Here is a 12500-nt window from a genome sequence, read left to right on the forward strand (position 1 = left end):
CTAGCTTTCAATAGACTTTCAGGTGCTTAGAACCCTCCAGATAATGTTTTTTGTCCTTAAGTGGCAAACTTTCTATAAAAGCACTGCAGGACATTCTCTTCGAATCTCCTTCAACCATTTGTCTATATCTTTGCTTACAGTTCCCAATGCACTAATTATTATAATTATTAGACACAAGGTTTACATTCTTCATATTCCAAATTCCTGTAATTTCAAATTTTAAGGGACTGTATTTCTTTTGTTCTTCGTCTTCTTTCTGTACGATCCTGGAATCAAACCGGCATTATAGATCAATAAGGGAGCAACTTTGTTTTTCCTTGTCTATTATTGTCATGTCTGATATATTATTTTCTAGCTTCCTGTCCGTTTGGATAGGAAAATCCCACAAAATCTTACAATTCTCCGACTCCAGCACTCTTTTGACTGATGCTCATTCTATGTGTCTCCAACTTCAAATATATATTCCTGGAAAAGCTTCCAGTGTAAAGCTTTTACAAATTTATCATGCCTCCATTTCTTATATTTCTCCCGTGCAAGTTTGAGACATTTTGCAACAATATGTGTCACTCTTTCGTTCCAAGTTCCACAGATTCTACGTTTTTTCTGACACATCCTCCCCTATACATTTTTTCAAGTTGTTTGTTTTTATCGCTTGATCTGGGCTGCTACTATTAGGCCCTTTGTTTCTTTTTTTATAAATTCTCTTTTTTTTTTTACCCAAGCCCAAGATTTATTCCACGTACATTTCCAGTGGCTTCCCAAAATTGACCATGCAGAGGTTTCTCTTTAATCAGTCTAACGTACTCTCTTTGAATTTCATTCTTGTCCTTTTATCTTATTCTGTACTGGATCATCTGTTCCTTATCCACTGTCTTTAGTAGTCTCTCTCAGTGCTGTTCTGTAAATATTCTAGTAGACTTTTTTCTTTCCTTCTGTACACACAGGTCGAATATTTGATGTCAAGTAACCCTTCAAGGGACGCTTGAGACATACCAGCGTTCGTCCACTTATGTGCTGTCAGACGGGCTTGTCCAAGGTGTGCGCAGAGTGACGAAACCGTTCTGCACGCCCTCGTTCAGTGTCCGGTCATTGCTGATTTGTGGGGTTGTGCCGAACAGCTGCTGTCACGTGTGGGACGGATTCGTCTATCGGCTGAGTCTGTAGTGATGACTGCTCCGCCGCCCTCCTTCAGTCTGGCAGAAAAGGCAGTTTCTCTTTGCCTGGTGGCCGTGGCCAAAGAGACTGGTGGACAAGGCCGAAAGGCATGAGGACAGATACATTCCTCTTTGGTAGAGCTCTCATTGACTTCTTCAAGTTCCACTTGAAAAGGAAATTGAGGGTAGAGAGGGAAGTACTGTCCTCGAGTGATTCCTCACCCAAAATGTCAGGCCTTGATCCGATAATCTTATAATAATTCTACTTGTCATTATGTTACTTAGCCCATTTGTAACGCTTTCATGTGATTAGAAAAAATGAGGGAGAAAGAAAAGAGGGAGAGAGAAAAAGAGGATTAGACGAAGAGTGAGGCAGAAAGAGAGAGAAAGAAAAAGAGAGAGAAAAAAGGGAGAGAGAAGCGTCCATGACTTGTGGTAGGGAGAACGTAATCTTTATTACGTGGTTAAAAAAGGTAGTTGAAAGTAGTGATATAGAGGAGAGTTATGAATATAACTTAAGGAGAAGGGTGATGTTCTGATGGTGAGATTAAAGAAAGGCAATGAGAGAGAGAGAGAGAGAGAGAGAGAGGGGAAAGGGAGATGATGGTGGTAGTGGTGGAGGTGGCGATGGTGAGTGTATATTTAAAAGTTATTTTTTTATGTCACAGGCGCAGGAGTGGCTGTGTGGTAAGTAGCTTGCTAACCAGCCACATGGTTCCTGGTTCAGTCCCACTGCGTGGCATCTTGGGCAAGTGTCTTCTGCTATAGCCCCGGGCCGACCAATGCCTTGTGAGTGGATTTGGTAGACGGAAACTGAAAGAAGCTGTTGGTTATAAGTAATATATATGTATATATGTGTATGTGTGTGTGTTTGTGTGTGTTTGTTTGTCCCCCCAGCATTGCTTGACAACCGATGCTGGTGTGTTTACGTCCCCGTCACTTAGCGGTTTGGCAAAAGAGACCGATAGAATAAGTACTGGGCTTACAAAGAATAAGTCCCGGAGTCAATTTGCTCGACTAAAGGTGGTGCTCCAGCATGGCTGCAGTCAAATGACTGAAACAAGTAAAAGAGTAAAAGAGTAAAAGAGAGCTATCACTTAACGCAGGCGCATCCCAAACTTGCCAATCACTCTAGAAAGAAACTAGTTTCCAGTTCACTATCAATGACTATCAATAAATCACAAATGCAGACATTTGTTAAAGTGGGGCTGTTCTTGCCTGAACCTGTATTCGGCCGTGGTCAGCTTTGTGTTGCATCCTTAAGGGCCCGCAATTTATCTAATGTAAGGGTTAAGGTTATCAACACTGATAATCAAGGGAAAAGAAGAGGGGGTACTTTCACGAAGAAAATATTCTGCAAAGAAGTACTGGATTGAAAGTTGTATGCAAATTGAAATGTGTATTGGTTCTGACCCATCGCCTTGGCTTATAAGTTACCAACAATGTGGTTTTCATGTGCCATGTTACATTAAATTTTTACCCTCGCGAAATTGTGGCCCCTATATTTTACTTATAAAATAATTTTTTTCTGTACAATTTTTGTTTCCCAATATGAAATTACGACTAGGTAAATTTTAAAACATAATTTTTTCTGTTTATAGGAATAATGTAAAAATAAAAGTGAATACTTATTTTATGAGTGCTGTGTATCAAAATCTATAAAATTGTGCATAATATAATATATATATATTGTTCTTTTATTTGTTTCAGTCATTTGACTACGGCCATACTGGAGCGCCGCCTTTAGTCGAGCAATTCGACCCCAGAACGTATTCGTTGTAAGCCTAGTATTTATTCTATCGGTATCTTTAGCTGAACCGCTAAGTTACGGGGACGTAAACACACTAGCTTCGGTTGTCAAGTGATGTTGGAGGGACAAACACAGACAAAAACACACACACACACGCACGCACACACACACACACGAATACGACGGGCTTCTTTCAGTTTACGTCTACCAAATCCATTCAAAAGGCTTGGGTCGGCCCGAGGCTATAGTAGAAGACACTTGCCCAAGATGCCACGCAGTGGGACTGAACCCGGAACCATGTGGCTAGGAAGCAAGCTACTTACCACAAGCCTCTCCTGCACATATATATATACATATATAACATATATGTGTGTATATATATATGTATATATATATATATATATAAATATAATATATATATATATATATATATATAAATACACCACAACACCACACACACACACACACACACAAAATATATAATATATATATATAATATATATATATAATGTGCATTATGCAATCATCGTATTTCAATTTCCTTCACTTTTCAATGAATAGCAGACGAGCGACTATCTTTCAATACAAACGCAACAGAGGCTACACTTTCAGTTTTTTTTTCTTGTTAAAGTTTTCAGGGATAACCCAATAGGTCTACTATTGATTCAGTGAAATATTCACGGGTGCCGCTAGTACTATGAATAATTACAGCAACAACAGCAGCAGCAGCAGCAGTAGTCGTAGTACTATAAACAAGTAATTGTACTTGAGTCTATCCGATAAAATATTGGTGTGTGTGGTGGGGGAATGAATGGTGCGATCGATTACTCCTTCCTTCAAATTCCCACCGTGCTAACGACTCTGCCAGCTCTCCGCCTCGCTACCTACTTATATTGGAAGGAAGTTTTTTAGATTATACACAGTGTAAAAAACCACAAACTAACCTGTTATATTTTTCCTGGGGTTGAGAAGTCCATTTTCACATTTTCTGAATATATTTGTCTCCGCATGTCACCAGTGAAATAATTCAATGAATTAAGAGGGGAGAAGAAAATATCATAAAACAGTTTTAAAATAATAAAAATTGTCTTTTTCTTCCCTGTGTATTGCTTTCCTCTGTAGTATTTGTTGGTATTGATTAACTAAAGAACATTGCTCGGTGTTAACCTAGTGTTTGTTTAAGAAACCAAAGTAAATTAAGGAACAGATGTCAAGTTTAAATGTCCGACTTTTTATCTTCCTAGACAAACGTTGTGTAAACGTTGTAGCAGTCATCATCATCAGTATTATCGCTGTTATGATTATCATCATCATCATCACCATCATCAACATTACCACTACTAGCATCGTCATCGTTAGCATTTTCATCGTCATCGTCGTTACCATCACTACCGTAACAGCATCATTATCATCGTCGCAGTCACAAGCATCATCATTGTTATATTGAGTTGCTTACTTCCAATGCTTGTCCAGAAGTCTTTCTATTGAATTTTTCCATCACTTCCCTTTGCTGCAGTTCTATATTATTCTTATTCTTATTTTCATTATACTTCAGTGGTTCATAGAAATTCTTGCCCTTTTATTTATAAACATTCCTTTTTGTTTATACTTTATTGGAAAATTATATCGACTTCCTGTACTTGTTTGGTACTTTGTTAGAAGGTTGAACAGTAAAGTTGACTTCGGTAGGATTCGAACTCAGAACATAAACGTCTATAACTAATTACTGCAGGTACTGTGTTTCACTCCCTGACGATTCTTCTCATTCACCGTCCGTGTAGATGTCTATTGTTCTTCTTTTTTCTTGATGCTTTTTATTATTTCTGTTACACCACTGAGGCGGCGAGCTGGCAGAAACGTTAGCACGCCGGGCGAAATGCGTAGCCGTATTTCGTCTGTTGCTACGTTCTGAGTTCAAATTCCGCCGAGGTCAACTTTGCCTTTCATCCTTTCGGGGTCGATTAAATAAGTACCAGTAACGCACTGGGGTCGATATAATCGACTTAATCCGTTTGTCTGTCCTTGTTTGTCCTCTCTGTGTTTAGCCCCTTGTGGGTAATAAAGAAATAGGTATTTCGCCCGTCTCTACGTTCTGAGTTCAAATTCCGCCGAGGTCGACTTTGCTTTTCATCCTTTCGTGTCGATAAATTAAGCACAAGTTGAGTAATGAGTTCGATGTAATCGGCTGTCCCTCTCCTCCAAATTTCAGGCCTTGCGCCTATAGTAGAAAGGATATCTATTCCGGCTCTTTACATTCAGATACAAAATTCTGCTGAGATCTACTTTGCCATTCATCCTTCTGAGATAGATAAAATAAAATACCAATCAGGCGCAAGAGTGGCTGTGTGGTATGTAGCTTGCTTACCAACCACATGGTTCCGGGTTCAGTCCCACTGCGCGGCACCTTGGGCAAGTGTCTTCTACTATAGCCTCGGGCCGACCAAAGCCTTGTGAGTGGATTTGTTAGACGGAAACAGAAAGAAGCCCGTCGTATATATGTGTGCATGTTTGTGTGTCTGTGTTTGTCCCTCCCCCCCCCCAACATCACTTGACAACCGATGCTAGTGTGTTTACGTCCCCGTAACTCGGCGATTCGGCAAAAGAGACCGATAGAATAAGTACTAGGCTTACAAAGAATAGTCCTGGGGTCAATTTATTCGACTAAAGGCGGTCAAATGACTGAAACAAGTAAAAAAAAAAAAAATGTAATTGACTGTTCCCCTCAATTAGAATTCTTGAGGCTGGTTCTAAGAAAACTATTATTCCTATTACATATAGCACAACTTTTTGTTTTAATTCACATTCCATTTACTGGGTGTAGTGGGATCAACTTTATTCCCACTACATGACCAAATGTCTTCCACCGTATATTTGGGTCGACAAAGCGAAATTCGGCTGTTGGAAACTGGAGAATCTTTTTGGAGTCCGTATTCCTATTCTTGTTTAATAGACTTGTCACCTGTTTTAACATTTCCGTATTTCCCATGGATGCTTTTAAAGGGTCAATTAATCAGCTTCCACTAATACAGAAATTCCGAATAAACAGACGTTATCTCCCTACTCTGGCAAAGCAATTAAATAATATTAAAAGATTCTGTTCTTATTTTATTATATTCTTGGAGGAAAATTGTGTATGTTTGCTTGACTATTTTTGAGAACCCTGAATAACTTTTCTTAATGCAAAGACTAAGTTAAAATTTCTATATGAATACATATAGAATAAAATCAAAAAATATGTTGGTTGTGAAACATTAAAAGTAACTGTTTTCTGTATATGAAGAAATATAAAAAGAAAAGAAAGAAAAAAACACAGAGAGAAATTAAAGATAATTATAAAGAAAGAGAATCTCATTGTGTGGAGGCTACACTTAAGCTTCAAAATGAGGCTGCAGAGTTTGATGGTAAGGGTGTACAAAGAGGGGTCACTGCATGGTCAATACTTGCAAAACCTGAACGAAATAGAAGTAAAATAAGAAAAATAGAAACGTTACTTGAATATGTATGTATGTATGTATGTATGTATGTATGTATGTATGCATGCATTTATGTTTGTATGTATGTACGTATGTATGTAAGTACCTATGTACATATATATGTGTGTATGTATACATATATGTGTGTGTCTATTAAATAAAATCCGTTCTGTCTGTCTGTGTGTGTGTCTTCTAGGATCTCGGGCATCCTCCATCCGATTGCGCTCAAATTTGATATGTAGATACCGACGGTATCAGGGCGTGTATAAGTCTTGAAACAATTACAAACATCGATTCCAGGTGAGAATACGATCGATAAAGCCGTGGGAACGTGCATTTGTACGCGAAAATATATATAAATATATATAATCCGTTCATCTAGATTTACCTCCAGCTAACTCATTTGCATGCATCGTTTTTGTCCTGCTTTTCTTCCGTACATAACTGCACCTTCCATATTTTTATGTTACTTGCTTCAGACATTGGACTGCGCCCATACTGGGTCACAAACTTGGAAACTTTTATTCCAAGTAATCGATTTTATAGTTAAAGGATTAAGTTAACGGATACTGCATTAAGCGCAGTATCCAAACCTTGTTTCAGAGTAAGTTGTGTCTTCGCGGAGCACGTTCACCACTTATGGCTATCAGGCGTCATCAGCGATGGTTTGTATTCACCGTTGGATCAACTTCCAGGAATTCCTAGGTGCACGTATGGTATATATTAAAGATTAATAGAGAAAACGGAGTGTACGAAAAAGCAATTTATTATCAAGACAATTGTTTCGTCTTCATTATCCACTGCTCCTTATTGGGCGTGAAACGGTGCATTAACACCAGATGCGCACAGTGCAAAGAAGACTCCTCGGGTGGCACGATATGTTTTTACGTGCGGGGATTTACATTTCAGTTTCGCTGCATTGAGAGAGCCTATCAGTTCGGGTGGATATATAGAATACTGGTCCATGAAGGTAAGATCAATAAATATCCTCCCACAGGACCTGAGAGACATGTATGGGGTGGATGCAGATGTCTTTAAAATAAACCTGGACCTTTTCCTATCAGGTGTCCCAGATGAACCAACATCACACAGGAGGTGCAGATGAGGGTAGCTGCATCAAACTCTCTCATGCACCAAATGTCAATTGCTAAAAAGCATTCGTGAAATAAAATCATGTAGCAACACCGAATGGCGGTGCCCCAGCATGGCCACAGCTCGTGAACTGAAACTAGATGAAATGAAAAATAAAGTACTCCATCTTGGTGACAGATAAGTATTGATGCAATGAAAATGAGCCAGACAGCATTTTATAGCCCGAGGATTGCGTGAAGGCACCAGATGTGTTATAAATGCTGTTTTCATCGCATGAAACTTTTAGTAGCTCATAAAAGTAAATACTGTGTCTATCAAACAGTAATAAAGGATTCTTTTGACGAATGAAAATGATTCTGTTGCTTTTTTACAATATCCACTACAGCCAACACCAACGGTCACCCTAACCGTCACCAGTTTCCAACAACAAATTTCTTTCACCTCACTATGACTGCTAGCATCATAATTGCCGCTTCTAAGGCCACAACGCACACACACACACTTACACACATATAACTGCATATTATAGTATAAATCTCTATACTGCGCGTATCAGAATATTCAGAACCAATCTGTTGAGACTTAGCTTAGGAAATCTCGCTAAATCTCTATCTCCCCTCTTCTCTTTCTCCCTACACTTTCACCTGAGCAGCTGTATTGCTGTCCAGTCGCAAGCTGTTTCGCAAACAAATAAAACACACAAACGTACGCACATACGTTATACCTAGATACACTTACACACACACATATGTGTGTGTGTATATATATATATATATATATATTACATGTATATGTAAATGCATGCATGTGTTATATATATATATATATATATATATATATATATATTACAACACAGAAACACACCCAGGTATGCACACTTATATATATATACTACATACACACACATATATTATAAACGAACAGATGTATATATGTACAAATATATGCATATGTATATACGTGTGTGGTGTGTGTGCGTCTGTGTGTGTGTGCGTGTGCGTGCGTGTGTGCGTGTGCGTGCGTGTGTGTGTGTGTGTGTGTGTGCGTTGTGCGTGTGTGTGTGTATCGATGTACGAGGTGGAGGAGTCGTGTTATTTGCGAGAAGGCATGCACATGAAAAATACACGACGCACAGACAAACACAACTTCAAGGAAACCTTTTCAACTGGTTTACTGCTCTACTTCAGTGGTTTTGATATTATTAGTAACATAACAGCAAATAGTAGTTCATCATCATCATCATCATCATCACCACCACCACAATCAACATCATCATCATCATCGTTTTTATCATCTTCACTTGTTTATTTGAACTTTCCGCGCAAGGCCTGCATCAAGGTATGGGAAACAATATTTTTTTTTAATTCTCTTATATTTTTTTCTTTTACACTTTCCGCTTTTCAGAAGAATGGCCAGTATGAACGGACCAATTCTGAGGATACACTTGTGAAAAAAAAAGAAAAGTAATATAAAAGGAGAAAGGGGCTCTCTACCTACCTTTTGACCGGGCTCCCGTGGATTTTATGGGTTTTTCCACGAGTAACCTTTCGAAGCGCCTCCCCCTATTGGGAGTTTTTACTTCGTTGTTATCTTGCATTTTTACACGGATTTTTCAAACGGACAAAACCCTTTTTGTAATTTTCGTCCTGTATTTTGTCCCTACATGTTTTTATTTGATTTTTGTTAGCCCTTGTGGCCAATAAACGAATTAGTTATTATCATTATTATTATGTTTTTTCCTTCTTTCTTCAAATTTTCTTCCGTTTCTCGCCGAGTGTTTTCCATACACCTAGGGCAGAGAAGGGCATTGTATGCATTCCCAGATTACACGCACAAATTCACAGATAAAATATGTATTCAAAAATTAATAAATAAATAAATTCATGGATGGATGTTATTTTCACAGCGATAATGCTCTTCTCAGTACATGAGCCGTTCCAGTTTATACGATTTTTTGCACTTCCTGTAGGGATGGTAAGCCTGGAATCATTTTCAAATAGGTTTCAGTACCTTTTTTTTTATCATTCCTAGAGATCCTACAATCACTGATACTGTAGTCGCCTTGAGATGCCACATTTTTAACGACCCGGCACATATTTCAGTCTAGTACCCGTTTTATTATTTTTTTCTTTGAGTGGCGAATTACTATGAGTTACTAAGATACGGGACACTTAGTGAAACAATATAAAAACACCTACATATATACAAATATTGACACACACACACGCACGTACGTACGTTCAGTTTGTATATGTGTGCAACGTTTCTAGAGTGCATACTCCATTTCGGAATTAAAATAGTTTGACGGAGCTCTATTACATGAAAAGCAGAAAAAAAAAAGGGAAGTAAGAGTGGGTGTGTGGTAAGTAGCTTGCTTACGAACCACATGGTTCCGGGTTCAGTCCCACTGCGTGGCACCTTCGGCAAGTGTCTTCTACTATAGCCTCGGGCCGACCAAAGCCTTGTGAGTGGATTTGGTAGACGAAAACTGAAAGAAGCCCGTCGTATATATGTATATATATATATATACGACGTGTGCATATATATATATATATATACGTGTATATGTGTATACCACCACACACACACACACACATATATATATATATATATATATATTATATACGTGTATATATATATGTTGTCTGTGCGTGTGTATGTTTCTGTGTCTGTGTTTGTCCTCCCAACATCGCTTGACAACTGATGCTGGTGTGCTTACGTCCCCGTAACTTAGCGGCTCGGCAAAAGACACCGATAGAATAAGTAGTAGGCTTACAAAGAATAAGTCCTGGGGTCGATTTGCTCAACTAAAAGCGGTGCTCCAGCATGGCCACAGTTACATGACTGAAACAAGTAAAAGAGTAAAAAGGAGAGAATCTCCGTACATTTTTGAGGCTAGGATTTTTTTATTAGATCTTCTCTAAACACGTTACGGAACCTTGTCGCCTTTACTGACAACAGATGATAAGAACGCGGGTAAAGAAAACAGAAACATTTCGCGTATGGTAATACGACACACCTATACGTAGGAAAACGGTGAGGTGCTCGCGAGCTGACACATGACATATACGGAGATGCAGACGGAGACAGATTAAGAAACACATAAACACCTACAAAGGCACTCGAGAGAAATCAATAAATACAGGGGCTTGGCCGGCTGCTATCAGTCTGTGTCGTCAAGACTTCAGGTTTTTCTAGGGCCCCGTGCTATCGATTTCCTTCGCAAAATAAGGAGAAATGAGAACCGTGATGTAGAGTGGCTCCTGCAGCGAACGTCACTGGCCATTACTGCGGGGCGTGGCTGAGCACATCATCTGTTCTAGGGCATGTGGTCCATCGTCCCCTGTCCCTCCACCTTCTGCTGCTTTAACCCCAACACATTTTTGGTTCTTTTCTCCCTTATCTTTTATCCTTTTACTTGTTTCAGTCATTTGACTGCGGCCATGCTGGGGCACCTCCCTTAGTCGAGCAAATCGACCCCAGGACCTATTCTTTGTAAGCCTAGTACTTATTCTATCGGTCACTTTTGCCGAACCGCTAAGATACCGGGACGTAAACACACCAGCGTCGGTTGTCAAGCGATGTTAGGGGGACAAACACAGACACACAAACATATACACACACGTACATATATATACATATACATATATACGACAGGCTTCTTTCAGTTTCCGTCTACCAAATCCACTCACAAGGCTTTGGTCGGTCCGAGGCTATATATTGTAGAAGACACTTGCCTAAGGTGCCACGCAGTGGGACTGAACACGGAACCATGTGGTTGGTAAGCAAGCTACTTACCACACAGCCGCCACTCCTACGCACTGTGTACAATTAGCTTATAATATTTGTTCTATTTAATGATCCTACAACATTTAATATATAAAAGGGGTGTATATATTGAGTTATGTCTAATTTTTAGTAAAAGAAAAGTGTATCAATATTAAAAGATTTGAAAGTATTAAGATCTAGAAATAAACTTTGGTGACCCTCAGTTCACTTCTTGCCCTGTTAACTACAAGGGAAAAATGTGTCAAAGCCATCAGGAGGCGTTCGATGCTTCCTAGGGCTATACAGCGGTGGTGTACCCCCTACTGTCTCGTTCTTGTTAGATTGACAGTATACAACCATTCTATCGCCCCACCACCGTACATGTCTCTACGAGAGATTTAGAAATTCAATATTTCTTACATTTATATATATATATATATATATAACTTCTCGAGCGTTAAACTAATACATCTGTTTGTTGTTTACACACCCGTCTTCCTCTGTCTTTTTTGTAAATTCTCACTATATATATATATATATATATATATATATATATATATATATATATATGGTACTAGTCGATCCTTACTTTGTGTTTTTCTTTTATTTACTTCGTTTAAAATTTATTTTTACTTTGTGTTTTTTGTTTTATTTACTTTGCTAGGTAGTCGTAGGATCGACTAGTTAGCGCGGATGCGCGAGTATGCGCACAGGGACCACTCTTCTTAAATAGTACCAATATATATATATATATATGTTATTATTGTATAAAAATGACTTTCGTAACTTACCAAACCTTCGGGTTTGTTTACAAATATCATATATATATGTGTCTGTGTTTGTTCCCCCTTCACCACCGCTTGAAAACCGATGTTGGTGTGTTTACGTCCCCGTAACGTAGTGGTTCGGCAAAGAAAGACCGATAGAATAAGTACTATGCTTTAAAAACGAATAAATTCTGAGGTCGATTTGTTCAACTAAAACCCGTCAAGGCGGAACCCCAGCATGGCCACAGTCAAATGACTGAAACAAATAAAAGATAAAACTCGTTTTAATAGCAATTTTTTTTTTGCTTTTTTGTGTGGTTCATTGCCATTTGTGGTGCACTTGAGCACAGTCTACAATAATTTCTCCCCCTATTGGCAGTTTTAATTGTTACTTATTTTTCGTTGTCATCCTGCTTTTGTACACGGACCTTTTTCAAACGGACAAAACCCTTTGTAACTTTCGTCCTGTGTTCTGTCCCTTTATGTTTTAATTGAT

General features: G+C 38.7%; 1 protein-coding gene across 1 annotated transcript in view; it reads left to right on the forward strand.

Moving 5' to 3' along the window:
* Positions 1-8554: 8554 nt before the first annotated feature.
* LOC115220419 (carbohydrate sulfotransferase 15) overlaps positions 8555-12500 on the forward strand; it is a 26815-nt gene continuing 22869 nt past the window's right edge. Inside the window, exon 1 of the mRNA XM_029790541.2 lies at positions 8555-8807. The gene's annotated coding sequence lies outside the window, so the exon portion shown is untranslated. The remainder of the gene's footprint in view (positions 8808-12500) is intronic.

The sequence above is a fragment of the Octopus sinensis genome, linkage group LG16, assembly GCF_006345805.1.
Source record: "Octopus sinensis linkage group LG16, ASM634580v1, whole genome shotgun sequence".
NCBI classification, from domain to species: Eukaryota; Metazoa; Mollusca; class Cephalopoda; order Octopoda; family Octopodidae; genus Octopus; species Octopus sinensis.